This window comes from Odontesthes bonariensis, chromosome 2, assembly GCF_027942865.1.
Source record: "Odontesthes bonariensis isolate fOdoBon6 chromosome 2, fOdoBon6.hap1, whole genome shotgun sequence".
In the NCBI taxonomy this organism is placed as follows: domain Eukaryota; kingdom Metazoa; phylum Chordata; class Actinopteri; order Atheriniformes; family Atherinopsidae; genus Odontesthes; species Odontesthes bonariensis.
The window spans coordinates 5,166,508-5,185,781 of record NC_134507.1 but is presented as its reverse complement, the minus strand read 5'-3'; positions in this window follow the sequence as shown (position 1 = coordinate 5,185,781).

Genomic DNA, 19,274 nt, shown 5'->3' with positions numbered 1-19,274 from the left:
GGCCAAGGCTGGTCTGTGTCAACAGGACACCATCACCACTCCTCCACCTATACACACACACACACAAACACACGTACATGTGCAGTCGTCTGGCTCATTTAGTGCCTCTTTCCAGGTTACTGTGATCTAAGAGGAAAGGGGCTAAAGCTCAAAGGTTAAAGGTCATTTTTACAAGGACCAGTCTCTTTTTACCCTCGGTTCCTAATTAGGCTTTAATCAAGCTAATTAGGCTTCATTAACTGGCCAAGGGAGCTGGGACTGCTTAACCTAGGCCAGACCTCACCACTATTTACAAGATGCAGGGGGGTGAGGGTTGGGGGTCTGCAGATTGAGGGGAGGAAACAATAGAGTCCACCCCCCCCACAGAAAGTGTGGTTTTCTAACTCAGATGAATCTCTAGTATGTTATATGAAAATGAGGAGAAAGAGAGAGATGTATAGGCATATGGTAAAAAGGTAGCAATAAAGCAAATACAGCAAACGTGAAACAAACTTTTGATTCTTTTTAGCACATAACAGCAGTGGGTTGCAGTATCTCTGAGTATGTGTGCGCTCACTGTCTTTGTGTGACGTCCTCGCGCTGCCGTAGACCTGCAGACCAGAGAAAGGCCTCTTTGTGTCAGACTGGGACCAAGTGGCCACTTCTGCACTCTTGGCTCCCCCTCAAGCTCTGGCTGACCTCCAAGTCCCAGGACCAGCCAGGCCTTGCATCTCTGTAAACCCATCCCAGACAAAGAAGCCCTACACTGGGCTGACTCTTCCCTCAACTCCCCGCTCTGTTCCCTCCCTTCAACGCAAACTGGGTTACGACAGTCAGCCCAACCATTAATGCCGGCATCAATACCTTTCATTGATCCAAATGTAATTTTCCCCACTAATGCATGATTTCCTATTGAATAATGTAATTTGCTTTTAAGCTCACGATTTATTTGAAACATGTTGCTGTGAGCTTGCCCATCATTTTCCTGGAAATACTGTTTTTTTTTTCTTGAAGACAGGATTGAAAAGAAACATAGAAGCATGAAGCATTTGAAGAACACTTCTAATTGTTTCCAGAAACTGGAAAATATTGACTGTGCGTGCTACATCTGCGACAGACTGCTTGGACTTAGTTACATTTGGATAAGCCATACAAACAAACGGCACATAGTTCAAATTTGATTGCAAATCCTGGTTAATATCGACCTCGATACACATATATTTTGCACACGCTTGCTTACCACACATTTCTGTGTTGAAAGCAAAACAAGATGATGCCAATAAAATGTTGCGGCCCCATATGACTTAGATTTCATTGCATCTAAAGTGCCACAAAAACCCTGAGAAACAGCAACAACTTAACCCAAGAGACAGAGGTGAGAGGTCAGCTTCTTCGCTGTCCAATGTGGATTGAGATGTTCCAGTCATGGTCGACATCCATATTAGTGTGGAGCTGTTTTGGTAAGCTTCATTCTTGGCCAAAGATTGACTCTGTGCACTAGAACTAACTGTTGTTTTGCTCAATTTAGAACATAGTGCTAACAAACACACCTTAACAGTCAGATTCCAGTGCTCCAAAAATGTTTTGGGGAATTCATGAGGTTTCCTTCCACAAGAATTTTCTAAGAGCCCATGAGAAGCATCCAGAACTTATCTTTTTGCACCAAAAACATCTTTGTATCAGTTGGAAAATCAGCTTTTTATATGTGAGGTCCAGCTGAATGTTGATCACATTTAGTGCTCATTTAGGCCACGTAAGCCTTGCCAAAGCTACATACATTTATTACACACAGACTTTTTTTTTTCTGTCAACAGCATGAAAAGTTTAACGCTCATATACTAATGGTAAAGCAGTGGGGAAAGTGCCTTCAAGCGCTCACCTTATAAAGATTTTATGATTCAGAGCAACAATATTCCTTTTATTTGTTAGCCCAAAATGCAACCTTTGTTTAGAACTCTGTTTGGGTTTTGTCATGCTTGTTACATCTGGATTGAACAGTATAAGCTCACTGAAGCATTGCCAGTAGCATGCACATTTTTTTATACGTGTGGATTTCCCCTCTTAGAGTGCTTGTGAAGCACCTCTCCTCCAGAGGAAATCAGCCTGCTGGAGAGGGTTCTCTGGTCCTAAATGCAGCCATAAATTGCAGCACCTTAATTACCCACAATTACGGTGCCACTGGGCTTTTTATTTTTACTTTCACAGGGGAAAAGATTCACACCTCAGGTGAGTGTTGTGGCAAGCTTCTTTTTTTTTTTTTTTTTTGACCTCTGAGCATCATCCCTGGCAGGCACACTGCAAATTCCACAAACCGAGAAAGAGCTTAAAGATACACTGACATCAGAGGTGGTGATAAAGAGCCTTTGCACAACAAAAGAGGAACAGCTACAGCTACTGCAAAAATGAGTGGCAGATACATTCAATCTACCCACAGGACACTGAGTTTCCCAACACTGATTCTCAGGAATGTGAAGTAATTAAAAGGCAGACACACACACACACATACATAAACTGTCTTTGCACACTTTTATACTTTTAGTGAATTACTATCCCTCTTCCCTCTTTACGCCTTATCATAACATGTTACTCTTCCTCTATGCACAATTCATGGCGCATCATGTGTTTGTGTGTGTGCTCCGTATGTGAAGGGGTTTCCCCATAACTGCATGGTAACCAGTCAAGTAGACCTGTACATGTGATTTGATTGTATACATTTGTTAAAATGAGCTCAGTCACAAATTAAAAGCAGCATTGTATCCAAAGCTGCATGATACATGACACATAATAGCCATCTTGCACGCTTTCGGAGGGAAGACACACGCACACACACACACACACCCGTGCACCGGTCTCCGCTTAGTCCAGAGAGCGTGAAGGCATTGGAAAAATCCCCCCTCACAATTGCAATTCCACACCTTTTTCTGTTGTTGTCAGGCCCGTCAGACACGGCTGTCTGTGGATATGGGCAGAGCAGGGGCCGGTTACGCTGTATTGTGTAGGGTATAGGGGTATAAGCTACGCCCGCACATCCATTCTTCCTTCAACCAAACAAGTTCTCTCATCCGTCACGACCCCCCCCCCCCCTCAACAAGCAGGCTTCCCCTGCCACCTCTGATCCCTCTCTCAAAACAGCGCCAGAGAAGGGGGGGAAAAAAAGGGAAGGGGGCGGAGGGGGAGGGGGAGCATGGTGGGCATAATGGAGGGATGATGGAGAGAAATGGATTTAAGACACAAACCAGAAGAAGAAACCACTATTACCAACTTCTGGCCATGGGAGAAATACTGGCCTAACTGCAACAGAATGAATGCATTTCACGGGCTCTGCTAAAAATAGGACATCTGTTTGGCATTTGTAACTTAATAACCCCATTTATATATGCACTCATGCACATTAGGAAGAAAAACAAGGAATAAACACATCCAGGTCAATGTTTCTGCCTCATCTATTTTTTTTCTTGTTTTTGACAACCACACAACACCTGATACGTCTGTTAAAGTTCAGCCTGATAAGACTGCAAGGTACATTACAAAAGGTTCTGACACACTTGTTTTCATCAAACTGCATGCAGTACAGTACATGCCAGCTCCCGCACACCCGCACTCGCAAAGGCTGAAAAGAAAAAAAGGAACAGAGCTCAGTTGGTCTCACTTACTAATCCAAATGAAGTGAGATTCTGTTACCAGAAATGGTAGGAACAGCAGCTTTTGCTTAGAGCTTGGCACTTTCAGCCCGGATGCCAGAGGAAAACGGTTCAAAACAGACCTTGACTCAGTCAATGAGCTAACCAGAGAGCAGTGTGTCACAGCTAATGCACCCCATTTCATCAGAATCCTTCTGTGCGAGAACGCTCAGTGGGGCTGTGGCTCGGGAGTTGGAGTGGGTTGTCCACTTATTGGAAGTGTGGTGGTTGCAGTCCATGTATTGAATACACTTAAATCCCAAACTATGTGTGTGTGTGTGTGTGTGTGTGTGTGTGTGTGTGTGATAGAGATATAGAGAGATAGACAGTTCTGTGCGTATTGAATAAAGCTCTGTATGGATTTGTGCATTGAATAAAGTCTGGTATGGGTGTGCGTGTATGGGGTTTGTGGTATATAATGGTGGGATAAGAGTAAAATGTGCAATGCAGATGGAGATTCCTCACACAGTTTCTTTGGCCTGGTTTGTTTGCAGGAGACAGGGGGATTAATTTCCCCCCGCAGTGATTGTAGAGTTCTGCCTCATGGTCGCATTTCTTGGCAGAGCCTGTAATGATCAGAAAAGTAATGATGATAAGCCTTTATATCACAGCAGGGCTTTATACCACCATATAACAACTTCAACTCTTGTGTTGCTGTCTAAATAAAAAGTCATACCTACTCAGGACTTCAATTCTTACGGGAGTTTTTGCCCAACAGTTTGAGGATCTGTACCACCTTCACATCAGTACATGAAATATAAAAGGCAGACTAATGATGTTTTTCCATTACATGCAATGATATGGTACAGTGTAGCCTGTTTTTTTTTGGTTTGCCACTGTAGTTAGTACCATGTAACTGATCCGAACTGATTGTTTTTTTGTTTGTTTTTTACTGAGATTCCAAACGAGCTCAGCTGATACTATACAGTGATGTGGAAGCACAGCAGGCCAATGTTTGGGAGGATCACCTGTGGGCGTAACCAATGACATCTCTGCAGCTCACTCTAAAACACTTCCTTGTTCCATGAGGCCATTTAAAAGTCTAGCACACAAGTTACAACATGAAAATCGGATGGATACATGCTCTTTATTAATCTTGGGGATAGATTTCCGGGTAATATTTTTTCTTTCTCTGACCTGAGTTGACCTTTCTAGCTCTTAGTTGTTGTCATCCCCCCCTAAAGTCTTTCATAAACTCCTTCAGCAGAGTAACCATTATCGACTCCTCACTTGTAAGTCGCTTTGGATGAGTGATAAATGTTAATGTGATAAATGAGACACACATCAAAGTTGTGTCCCTGCAGATAAATACACCACTGCACACTTCTCTTGAGTCACAAGTCACGATTGAGAGAGATGACTTTTTAATGAGTATCTGTGATATATATATTTTTCAAGAAGACTCTCCTCAACCTGGCTTTCAGATGTAACCAGCAGAGGATTATGTTAGCCCAGCTCTTTCCAAAGTCAACAGAATCCAGTCACAGATTATCACTGTAGTCATAATTCTAACTGGCTTGTTTAATTTGTACAACAATCCGGTTTTGTCGCAGCTTTACTAGGGTTATGAGGCTGCCTATTTCCTGGGTGAACTCATCAGCACATTCCTAGTGAAACACGAAATCTGTTGTTTTACGCTTTTTTTCTTATTTGGCCCTCTACACTCTCATACTTATGACTCTTGATACTTTCTCTTATATTTTCACTGCAGATGTTTGTTTGTTAAAAATTGACTTGTAATACATCCTTGCAAGTATTATGGGATACATTTATCTTAACGGGGCCTGTTTCCAATTATGAGGCTACTGTGGCTCTCTGGATGCAACTGAGGGTCCCATACATGGAGGGAGGACTTCTGACTACAGCAATAAATTCCTGAATGGGACGTACTTAAGCCTGAGTGTTCTTTCTGCTGTTTACTGAAGGTTCCAGAGAAAATTGGGGACTTACCAAGACCAACTAGGACGGCTAAGCACACCACAGCTCCTGATGGTTTTTCAGCAAGTGAAATGAGAGAAATCAGTGACTGGTGGTGGTTGGAAGGAGGAGTGTTATGGGGTTGCTTGGAAATGACGTTACAAGTTCTCGTGTGTGTTTTACACGAGTTCAAGAACATGTTCAATAACAATCTCTCTTTGGCGTGCTTTTGCCCATAATTTGTGTTTATGGCTTTTCCTTGTGTGTGCCTTTTTTACGCGGCTTGCGTGCATAATTATGACCATGCATGACCGTTCATTTCTTTCTTTTAATGGCTTGTGGGCAGATGTCTGTGACTGCGTGTGTGTTTGTCAGGGTTCATAAGTAGGTGTGGCTGCCCCCAACTCTACATCGGGTCACCTGCGTTACAGGGCAACATTGCCTCATATTCCCTCATTTGGAGGCCATTAGAGAGGAAATGGGGCCGCCAGCTATCTGACCTTCCTCCCCCTCCTCTCCCCAAACTCCCCTTAAGATTTCAGTCTCCAATCATCACCCCACACCCACCCCACTTCTCTCCGTATTTTCACAGTGTTAACAATCAAGCCGTGGCCCTGAGTGTTCCGGGGGCCTAATTGGGCCGACTGCTGGCGTTGATTGTGATGGATGTGGGGGGAGGGCGCTGGAGCCAGGTCCTGCTGTGGATACTCCTTTCATCTGCCTACTTCAGTCTGTACAGCAAGAAGTGGATAGAGAAGATGAAGTCCTGCTAAGTTGTGGGTGTTGAACATTAGACAACAGGCCTTTGAGCCTTTCACTGTTTCAGTTTATTAGGGACCAATGTGGTCGAATTCAACAAATTAAAGTATTCGGGGGATGTATTTTGATGTGCAGATAAACTGGACCTTTACTATCCTTGGGATTATCCAGTCCACATTTGACCACTGTAAGTAGTATTGTAGCATCTGGACCTGGTCTAAGGTGGTAAAGAGCCCGAAAAACTATGAAATGGCCCTCTTCTGCCTTTGCCCTAAACAGGAAGCTATGTTGTAACAGGGCTCCAGACTAACTTTTTACACTGGTTGCACTGGTGCGCCTAACTTTTTTTCTTAGGTGCACCAGCACAAAAGTTAGGTGCACCCAAATTTTCAAACGCATTGCATTTAACACCGCAGTTTTACAGGTTCACTTTATTTATTTATTTTAAAATCGCTGTCCATATATGTCTATTAACTAGCAATCTGGTCAAAATAAAGTTCTTTATTTGAAGCACAATTCTACAAACTTACTGAACTTAACTTACTAACTACTTACTGAAACTTACTGAAAAAGTGTTGGTGCTTAAAGTGCTTCACTGACCTGAAATTTAAACTTAAAACATCTCAAGATAAATGAAATAAAAAGAAAATCTAAATTAAAATTGCAAGTGTTTTAAGGGCTTCAAACTGAACATCTCATGGCTCAATGTCTTCTGGACTATCCTCCATTGCAGTCACATGCCCCTCGGATGGCCAACTCCTGTAGTTGGGTTAAATATATATATCAGTATATTCACCGGTCTTCCTCTCCTCAAGATACGGCCGAACACACTGACACATTCCTGAACGATCAGGTGCTTTCAGCTGCTGCCTGCCGCTGAAAGGCAGCGGGGAGAGGGGACACTGAGCAGGTAATGTGTTTCATAGATGCGTTGTGCTTTTTCAGCGTTTCAATTCGAAATGTATTAGAACCAGTCACAAATGCACTATTGCCACACTTTACAGTAAATGCAGTGCATTATATTATCGGCTTTACTGCATCTTAGCCAGGGAAACTGGTCAAGCCACTCTCTTAGAAATGTATAGCCTACACTTTACCCCTTTTAATTTCAGTTGGTTCTGGCTCGGAGTCGATCGTTTGTGGCTCATTATCTGATGCTAGCTCCGGATGCTAGCTCATTATCTGATGCTAGCTCCGGATGCTAGCTCATTATCTGATGCTAGCTCCGGATGCTAGCTCATTATCTGATGCTGGCTCTGGATGCTCATTATCTGATGCTAGCTCTGGATGCTCATTATCTGATGCTAGCTCTGGACCTGGGCTTGACATAACGTGGGAGGTTGATGGCTCCGTGTCAGAGCATTGGTTGTGGTTATTTTCGGACGAATCAGGCCTTAACTTAACCAAAAAGCTGTCAATCGTTCTTTTCATCTCATCACCCGCGGCACCATCCACTGTTTAACTGACGAGCCGAGGTTCATCACCTCTCTGACTACAGGACGCTCGTGTTACACACGCGTACACGGGCCAATCAGAGGGGGGTCCCGCCCTTCACTATCTCTGATTGGTTTAGACCACGAAATGGGTCTAACGTGTGTCTGTTGTTGAACCACAGGGAGACTTTCAGGTGCTGTTTACACATACCCGGGTATTTTGAAAAACGAAGACCTTTCCCTTCGTTTGTGCCTTTCGTTTATACACAAACGGAGTTTTTTCCTCCGAAAACGAAGCTAAAAAAAAATCCGGCAAAAGTGGAGATTTTTTAAAAACTCCGTTTAGCGTTTGTGTGTAAACTGGTTGAAAGAGACGAAAACGGAGTTTTCAGAATGGAATGCGGAGTTGTCGTCATAGTACAGAGCCCCGCCCCTATCCGCCATATTGGCAGGATGCTGATAACGCCATTCATTGTTTATCTGGCAAGCATGGAGGTACTAGCAGCATTTCTGTTGTTGAGAGCTATACTCGCTTGTGTGATTTTGAAAATTACAGTCATACAATGTATTGAACAATAAAGACATTTTTCACGGCTTTAGCAGTTTTAATGTCCAGCGCAACGTGTAAAAGTAGCTCAGTCTCGCTATCAGTCCACACACATGAGCCTGGCGCCATATTTTCTTCTTGAAAAGGATCCGGAAGTTCTTGCTGTCAGCGGTTCTCTATTAGGCTTCTGATTGGCTTGTGTGGAATTCTCATTGTTCTAACACTGCCACCGTCAGGCTTGGCGTAATTTAACAGCTCCTGATAGCGTATCAATGTAGACGTGTTTTTTTTTAAAACGGGGCTGTGTGCACCAAGTTTTTTTTTAAAACGAAGGTTAGAAAATATGCGTTTATCAAAATACCCGGGTATGTGTAAACAGCACCTCAGAGTCGCCTAGACTTTTTTTCCCTCGAACGGGTGGTTGCACCTGTGCAACCTGAGATTTTTTTTAGGCGCACCATTGAGAAAATAGGTCGCATGTGCGACCGCTCTGGAGCCCTGTGTAATGTTGTCATATGCATTAGGCAGTGACGAAAGGAAAGCTCCAAGTGCTCTCAGTTAGAGGGGATTGATGAGATACGTAGGTAACAGAAACAGGAAATTACATTAACCTGTTGCAACACACAATGGCTTTGTCCAATAGCAGGCAAGAACTATCGTCCCAAACTTTTTTGTAAAAATGAAAAGTTGCATTCGTGAAATGTGTTTTTGTGAAAAGTGTTATATGAAATGTTAAGATTTATGTCATGTTGTTGCTTTCTGCACGTCAGAGCCACCACACATTGCAGCTTTTTGTTGAAACACTATTTCTGGAAGACCCTGCTTTGTTTTGCCAGTTTTACGTGTGCTTGTATTCCAATGGTGTACCAAATTATAGGAAAAACGCAAGCAAAAAGCATGAAAATATCTTTAAAAACCTATTTAGATAATCCACTTTTCCCATCTTTAATACATGCTTTCAGTATGTTCTAAACAGCTCGTACTTTACCATTTCAAACCAACTCCACCCCACCCCTTTCAGTCTTGTGACAGAACCTGTCAGAGGCATTACATCACCAGATGAGTTTTTTCTTAAGCAGCAACTAACTGCTTCTTCCATGTCATATATTCATCACACCTGCAACCCTCCCCTGATGATACACTGCCTGCATTGTGCCCCACTGTCAGTTGTTTACATGAGAGCTGAGCACGAGCGGGCCCCTCCACCTCCTCTTTGTTACAGAACACGCACGTACAACTACTCAGGCACTTCCTTTGGGCACTGCACCACAAAAATCTCCCATGAAACCATGAAAGTCTTCATGAGAGTGATCGCTGAGGGCATCTCAGAGACACAGATGAGAGCAGATCCAGTCACTTGATCAGACCTCATGGGGAAGATGAGAGAAAAACCAAACCAAACCCCGCTCCCCTTCTTTTCTCTTATTTTTTATTTGATTCCATAGAGGTAATCGGCGGCGGTTAGGCAATGAACACTTCTGAAACGAGGCCAGTGTTAACTGTGTTTGTAGAGCACTTAGGGCCATTGGCGGCCTGTGGACCATTTGCTTATCTTTGGGGAGAGTAATGTCTGTTTGTGTGTGTCTGTGGTCGAGCCTGGCCTTGGCTAAAGTCATCAATCACTGCAACCCTGGGGCTGATTGACTCACCGTGGCCTATAGGGGTTAGGATCCTTGTATTAAGAAAACGAAAGTGTACATCAGTAAAGGCAGATATATAAGTATGCATGTATCAGTGTATGTGTGTGCGTGTGTGTCTGGGTTGTACATGTGACATAAGAGTCATCACTCATTTGCTCATTCAAAGTTGTGGCAAAACTCATGCGACATGAGAGTGACATGTGACATGTTGACATGAGAGTTTTCACTCATTTGCTTATTCAAAGTTGTAGCAAAACTCACAGCTATGTGAACATGCCAGCTATGGTTTGCATAATGCAACTGCTGACAAAAGCAACATTGTGCGGTTTGTTTATTTGATGACAAGTAAACAAAACAGGCAGAAAGGCCTCTAAATACGCCTTGATCTGGTGATCTTGATGGTGAAATTTTCCACATGCTTTCAATAAGCCTGCAGCCTCTCGTCCGTCTGGTGTCCTCTGCATGTGCACACTGGGCTGAGGTATAAAAGTGAAGCGTGGAACAGTTTAAACAATGTTCTAATGATAATAATCATCAGTTTTTGAACATTTTCAACAGACTTCTCTGGTGGACACTCAGTTTGCTACTTTATCTACTGAATATTATTTGAATATATTTTTATATTTTATGTTTTTAAACAGTTTTTTAAATTCTCAGATTGTATTTAAAGTGTTTATTATTGTATAAACATTTTTATTGCTTTATTATGTCTGCTACTGGATGCTTGAATTTCCTTCGGGATCAATAAAGATAGATACTATCTATCTATCTATCTGCATCTGTTGCTCTTTTTTTATGAAAAAGTTAAATTATCTGGTTTGGAATTACATGCATAACACATCCCCTGATAAAGTTCAGTCATGCAAAAAAGGAAGCAAACATGTACGTGTATCGGGACATAATCATAAGAAATCATCAGAGTCTTAGCAGGTCTTAGAATGATGTAAATACAACTTCAGATGAATCACAACACATCCATTCTTACACTGTGCCATTATTCATTGGACATAAAATAAACCAAAATGTAGAAGCACTGTGGTAAAAACTAAGTATGTCATGATTTGATAGCTTATGGAACCACCTTTATTAGTCAATAACTTCAAGTAACTGTTTTCTGTATGACGTTATCAGCTTCAGTGTGGAGGAATTTTCACTCTTCTTTACAGCATTCCTTCAGTTCATGGAGGTTTGCAGGTTGAGGTCTGAACTTTGGCTGGGCCATTACAGCACCTTCGTTCATTTTTTTTTTGGCTTCTCTGTTGTCGATTTGTTGGTGTGTTTGCGATCTATATCCTCATTGCATGACCCAGTTTTGGCCAGGCTTCAGCTTTCGGATAGATTGCCTCACTAGAATGCTTTCATCATACAGAAGGGTTCCCGATGTACTCAGTGAGTGCTCAGATCCTGTGGCTGCTAAACAAGCCCAGATCACCCCCCTCCACCACCACGTTTGACAGTTGATAAGAGGTGTTTGTGCTGATATGCTGTGTTTGGTTTTCACCAAATGTGGGGCTGCACAATACGGCCAGATATCTTAACTTTGGTCACATCTGCTCAAAGGACATTGTTGCAGAACTCTTGAGGTTTGTACACATGCAACTTTTCAAACCTAAACTGTGCTGCCATGTTCATGTTAGAAACGAGAAGCTTTCTCAGGATCTTGATTAAATAAGGCTTTTGTCAGTCTTTGTCTAATTGTACTGTCATGAACATTCAACGTGCTAAGTGAGGCCTGTAGAGTCTTGAGATGTAGCTCTTGGGTTTTTGGCAAGACTCTTTGAGCATTGCAGACTGTGACTCTGGGGCGAAATTGCCAGGATGTTTACTCCTTGGAAGACTGGTCTTGAATGTGGTTCCCAGATTGGGCAGCAGCAACTGATCTTATTGAAGATAATTGCTGATGCCTTTCCTCTTTGATATTGTCTGAACACACTTGAATGTGATGAATCAGACCATCACCTAGCAGCTACCTACCCTGGTTTTATTCTATGGAAGCAGTAAGGATGGACTCACACACTGCTTTTACACTTTGGCTTAGTTTTTGCTAAATATTAATTGACATGACAAATATGTCAGGTGTTGTTATTCATCTGAGGTTTTGTTTACCAAATTTTAAGAGCTAGTAAAGACCAGATCCCAGAGTTGATAGGGGATGTACTTTTTACACAAGACTGTTTATGAATATGCAAATGTTTAATTCCTCTCTGTTTGTGCTGAACTGGTTCTCACACGCTGCTAAGGCTGCTTAATGAACCATGACTGACTTTGGGTGATTATATTTACTTCTGTGATTATTTGCATGCTTCATGAATAACGCCAAGTCATAGCCACATGAAATGATTGTGCCTCGAGTTCATTGGAGCTCTGGCCCACAATTTGCAGACCTGTAGCCAGTAAACAGCTGACTGAGCACAGCAATAAGATTGTAAACAGCTGACAGCCTGCCCATGGGCAACAGAATACAGCATTTATAATGCTCTCTAAATCTTTCCAAAACGTACAAAGGAAAGGCTGCAGGTTTTTGTCAGATATGAGCTTGACTTTGTGGACACATATACTATGTTGCCAGATCTCGTGAGAACAAGTAAACAAGTCCATGAAAAGAAGCCAAAGAGGAGTAATCGAGGATTCAGTTTTGCGCTTGTTTCAGAGGTTACGGTTTATGGTGCTATATTATTTTGACCTTCTTGTTTCAGCTAGTGAGGTTAGCTAAATGACAGAAATATGTTTTTCTTTCATTTACAACAGTAAAACTGTTCGTATGGCTGCCTCTCGATTAACTTGTTCAACATAAAATGAACATTACAGGAATTTCAGTTTCTAACCAAATAAAATCAAGTGAGTATGAATATTTTGAGTTTTTCATTGGTAGTCATTTAAAATTACAGCAACTTGTAATGTTTATTTTGATTTCTAAAGAAGATTAACAAAACTGACAAGCAAGCAGAGGATCATTTACTAATATATTGTGTGATCTGTTGTCCTGGCATGATGAACACGGTGGCTCTATCCAGTTTTTCAATTAAATTCTGTTTTTTTGTCATCTCACGACACTTCACAGATACAGTCTAATACAAGTCTATTACAATCCTATTTTTTGTAATACAGTCATAATCCAATCAAATCCAATTAATCACATTCAAATGAGTTCAATTCATAGAGAGCCAATTGAAAAAAAGTTGCCTCCCTAAGGAAACCAACAGATTGCATCGAAACATCTCTTTGATCCAATCCACAAGTTGATACCGGAAAGAAAAATCTCCCCTTTAACAGGAAAAACCTCTGGCAGAAACAGACTCTGGGAGGGCGGGTTTGACAGGACAGAAAAGAGGAGACAACAAGTATCATGACACCAGGCCAGGGATACCTGCTGAGTAAGACAAACACCAGTTAATGACAACAATAAGGTCATATTTACATGAAGAGTAAAGAGAGCAGATTGAGGAAAGGTGCATCATGGGAGGTCCCCCAGCAGTCTAAGCCTACGCCGGCTTAACAATGGGATGTTTCAGGGTGCCATCCCTAACTATAAGCTTTATAAAAAAAGAAAGTTTTAAGCCTAATCTTGAAGGTAGAGAGGGTGTCTGCTTCGCGGACACATACTGGCATCTCTTCCACAAGAGATGGCTCTGATAACCAAAGGCTCTGCCTCCCATTCTATTTGTTAGAAATTCTAGAAACTCTCATCAACCGTTTCCATCTATCATGTTTATCATGCTGTGTTGCTTCAGCTGGTAATTTTGACATTTATAAAAAGCAAATAATACAATGTGCAACCATGCCAATGGGGAAAATCTTTGCCTATTCAGACCGGTGATTGAACTTCCCAAAGCAAAATAACCTAAAGGGAGGAATGAAGAAAGATTCCAAATCTAGACGAGTTGAAAAGCAGACATCAAGGATGTAAGGCAGGAGCAAAATGGAGAGAAAGGAGAAGGAAGTTTAGCTCATTTCTTCCAACAATAGTCAGGGGAAATGTGCAGTCACTGGCAGATAAAATGGACAAGCCCAGCATATAAGAAAGGCAATATTATTTGTTAGTAATTAGCTTTGTTTGTTTGTTGTCGTGTTTTTAGTTATACTGTATTATAAACTATTTGCCCTACTTCTATTCTGTAGACTCCCTGTATCACGACATTTAAAATGAACCGAGCAAACGTAACCATCTTAGCTGAACTTCAGACTGGCTGGTCCAAGTACATAACGACTCTTAACTCTGTGTTGTGTAGAAAATGATGGACAGACGGCCGACATAAAGCATGAAGGCAAGTTCGGTTTGTATCGCTGAAAGTGCATTTAACCAATCATTTGAATAATAAGACAGAAAATGGACAGCTAATCCACTCGTTGAAACAGCTCTAGAATTACTAATGCACTTGTATTCATACTGTGCACATTAAACACGTTAACACATGAAATTCGTACAGAGTGGTGCACTTGACAACCTACCTCAGACATGTCTCTCATTAACTGGCAAAGTCTTAGAAAGGCAAGTGCCATTTGGCTATTTGTGCACTCCCTCCGAGAGAGAAGGGCGCCCCAGAGCCAACAGAAATGATACAAATATCAACAAAAGATGGCAAGTGGAATTAACGACCACCTAACTCTGTTATACAACCTTTGACAACAGCTAAAGTGAAGCCTGAAAAAATGATTTCTAAAAAAAAAGATGTCTGAGTTCTGTCAGCGCACCTGCTCTGCAGGAGTTGAGTGTGAAAACATTTAACAGCAGGTATCCGAAGGTCTCTCGACCTCTGCTTCCTCCTCCGGGCCTGCTGAGCTCCTCAACTCTCATTTGTTCCATATCAGAGTCGTATAAACTCTCATCACGCTGGGATCTGTTGGAAAATAAACAGCCAGGCAGGGAAGCAGCCACGCTGACGTCAAGGAAGAGGATGGAATCTGATCAAAAACACATCGCTGCAAAGAGGAGAGCACGATATGATGGCCGGACAGGGTTTCATCAGTGGAAACCCATGGTTAAAGATTATAGATTATCATATCACACATTAGATTAGTGGCCGCTGTTGAAGTGCTTCTGGGTTGGGCACTTATTTCTGCAGCGTTTCAAGTGAGGCAGCAACAATTCCAGCCTGAGCGGGGCATCTCCGAGGTGCGATGACGTCAGGGAAGAGGATCTAATCAGAAACACACGCAACAACTGAAGAGGGTAAAGACCCGGAATGTGAGCTTATCAATATTCACACTGGGATATGATGTTTGAGGAATGGTGGGTAAAAAGTTCCAGGGAAAAATGAAACTGAATGTGAAACTTTTTAATCCGCAGAAGCTCTGTGGTGTGGAGGAAGGGTTGATCGTGCTGTTGGGTCTGTGTTTGTGCATGATATTATCCAGATGCCTGACTATTCAACACTCAGCATGTCGTGTTGATAGGAGTGGGAGGGGCCAGCAGGTTGGAGTGACAGATCAGGCACTAGAGGGATCTGACAGGAGGCCAGCGGTTATCACACTGACCTGACCAACACACTCCCCAAAACACACACACAGCACATGTGTATTCCCCAATGCAAACTGTGTCTCATTGCATATTCCATCAAAAACAAAGACTTAAAAAACATTAAGCCTGCCCGAGCCTTGAATGATCTTCTTTTTTCTTTTTTATTAGCGTACCACCAAAAAGCACTGGCCCACAGTGGCTTGGACTCTGCAAGATATCTTAGGGTGTGCTGCAGTATTTGGCACCAGCATGTTACAAGTAGATCCTTCAAATCCTGGAAGTTGAGAGTTGGAGCCACAGTGGATCAGACTTGTACCTTATACCCAGCACACTGTCAGCAGGTCATGATTTGTACTGCAGAAGCATGGCCATTTCCCTCAGGTTTGCCAACATCCCTTCGTGCTTGCTTTTTTGCTTCCACAACAAAGGGAAAATAAATCAAATTACCCCACTAATTAGTCCACTGCAAAAAAAGTCCCGTGGTTTCTCATTTCTGCTGGACAAAACCAGAACTTCATTGGCGGTCCATCTTAATCACCGTCGACCGCAAACTGCTAGCCAAACATTTTAGAAAAGAAAAAAAAAGGTTGGCTACATAACAATGATGTGGAAAATCCTCGCATAGCCGACAAATCAGTGAAGTTAAGACCTCCCACCAACAAAAAGTTCCTGAAAGTTCAGAAAGTACATTCACCAAAGCAGGGATTTTTAGGGGGCCGGATCTCGCTGGGCTTTAATGCAGATTGATTCCGCAAGTAGGAATATTTTTCTCCTGGTCAGTTCTCAAAAAGGTACCTGTTCCTTGGGAATGCCTCTTGCTTAATTTACACCACAAAACATTTGGCTTTGAAGAGATACACTAACGAAAGTCCCCTAAAGCAAATCTTTAAACATCAAACAACACTCTGTAGTAACTAAACTTGCTCCCTTTGCCCCACGGTTTACCCTTTGACCCGGTCCAGAACCTCCCCAACAGCAAACCCTCCTAAGCCTCACCCTTGACCTCACACTCACGCCCAGCACCCTACAAAACATAAGCTGGGCATTCTTTCGTAGCTCGGCTCTTCTCCTACTTCTCCGCTTTTTTCATGACTAACTCTGACGCTTAGACTTCTTTAAGTGACCGTCACCTCCGAATATAGCAGAGACCCGTATCCCAATGATCAAATTATTTCTATATAAGGATACATGTTGAATGAATGATTGTACATTATAAATGAACAGGATGCCACGTAATTTCAACGACTAAAAAAATGTCCCATTTACAAACAACTGATATACAAACTGAATTCTAAAATAGTTGCGCTGCTTTTTGAAAGGTTTAAACGTCAATTCAAGTATCAAGAGATTCATTTCAATGAAAGTCTTTCTTTGTTGTTCCTTACACCTGTGACACTTGAGTAAAAAAAACAAACACACAACAATAAGTAATGAATAGAATAAAATAGAGCAGTAAAAATATAACATTTAAAAACAGTAGACCTGCTTTAGCAAATCTCATAAACCGCATAAATAATGTTTTTTTAACAATAGAATATAGAAAAAACATACCAAACATTAAAAATGAGATATTCTGCAATGTGGATTGGCGCCCCCTTGGCACCTCTGTGTTCCCCTAATGTTTTTTCTCATGTGCTGATTTTGTTTCATTGATACGGCTGCACAGTCCCTGTTCCATGTATAATGTCTGAATTGTAAACTCTCTTAGAACTTCCCATGAAAGGTCCATTATAGTATTGCTATTTTTGCTTGTTTTATTTCTGTTTATTTATTTATTTCTGCATTTATTTATTTATTTTGAATTTTTGATTTTTTTTATTATTATTACTTGTTTTTTGTCTCTTTCCATGTGTTATTCACTTTATGTCACTTTATTTTTTACTTGCCGTCATGTATGTTCTCTGTTCTGTGTCTGAAAATGAATAAAATATTGATAAAAAAAATAAATAGATATTTTACCATTTCATTCATAATATTAACATATTTTGAATCTGATGGCTGCAAAACATATCAAAAAAGTTAGGATGGAGGCTGGACAATTAAGTGGTAGAAACAACTGGAGGAACATGTTGCAACTAATAGAAAGATAGAATGATTGGCAACAGGTCAGTAACATGACGGGGTATAAGGGTGCACTGTCACATCCTTTTAATCCCACATTCAAAATCTGTAATTTGATCATTTGGAAACTTTGCCTCAGATACAGAGATACCGTTGGAGACAAACAAACAAACACACACATAGAAGCATCCATCCAAACAGACAAACGCGCACACACACACACACATGACAGTGAGAGCCGAACACACTGCGCTCCGCATCCCTATCATAACGTGTCCTCAAGACACCCAGGACGAGCCTACTCTGTCATTGGCTCTCACGGCAGACCGCTTTTCAACAGCAGTGACACAACAGCTCTCTAATTAGCCTTATTTAAAGGTTACTAATCTCAGTAAAGATGACTCCCAGTGAAACATACACACAATAGCCCCCCCCCCCAGTTGCCTGTTTGGAGCTTCTGAATCCCACAGACGTTGTTTGTGGTGTGTGAAACTGAGAGTGTGTGTGTGTTTGTGTGCATCTGTTTGGTCCTGAGGTGGAAAGAAACATGAAGGATGACTGTATGGAAGCAAATGTGGGAAAATTTAATATTCCGTCCATTCAACAGTGGTAGTGAAAGTGTGTTTGTCAGAACATACGTGCACGTTGCTTATGAGTGTGTGTGCGAGTGTGTGTGTGTGTGTGTGTGTGTGTGTGTGTGTGTGTGTGTGTGTGTCACTCAGTAGCCTGGTAAGCTCTGCTCAGGAAGGCCTGTGATGACACAACCTTAAAGACTGTGATTAGGAGGAATCCACTGAGTGCATACACACAAAAACACCGATCACACACAGCAGACTCCAAATCCCAGACAACGCTTGTGTGTAAGTACACAAACACACAAAGCGCTTGCCAGCAGAGGCTGTGCTCACGAGCACTGACTTGCACAAACCAAAATAAAAAAGAACAAAAGAAGCACACTACACAAACTTACTCTTACACTTGGACTGTAAAATGACACTCACGTCTCTGGTCGGTCTCTAATTTCCTCAGAGTGAGCTGGTGAGATAAGTCCCGATGAAGGATGGCTCATCACGCCACAGGGAGCTTCCTTCCAACACATTCACACAAACTCAGTCGTGTCTGCTTGAGTCATATGCACAAAGTCAGGGGAGTTAAACTGGGAATGGTAATAAGAGGTTCATTTTCAAAATATAATGAAATGTGCCCATTATAATGTTTTCACAATGCAGGAATATGTACATGCTGTATGCATGTTATAGTCCAACCAAAACTCTGAGACAAGTCAAGGCTTCATAAGTTTGAGTCACGTCTTAAATTTCATCCAAGCGAGTATGTTTAAAATCATAAAGTGAAGTTAAAGAGCAAATCTAATTAAATTCTCAAGTGAGTCCAAGTAAAAATCACATAATCTCACTTTTTGTGTCCCCCTTGATCCTTGAAAGTTAGTAACAATTCTGCTTCCTTAATGGGACAAGAAGCCAATATAACACCATACTCCTGCTGGTTATTTCTATGTAAACTGTTGTGTTGTACATAGAAATTGTTGCGATCTCTAAAGATAAAACAAACAAAAAAAAAACTCCGTAGATTGGGAAAAACATTTGTTGCAGTTTGCCATTTAATTCCCATGGTAGCCTGGATGTCAGTAACAGGACTCTTTAATCTAACACACTGAGTTTGAGATTCAAGCAATTCGCACTTTTCAAAGACTCTCGTGCTACACATCCATTATCCCACACAATGAAAAACAATTTCACAAACTGACGTTGGGGCATAAAAAGTGTTGCCAACTTAGCGATT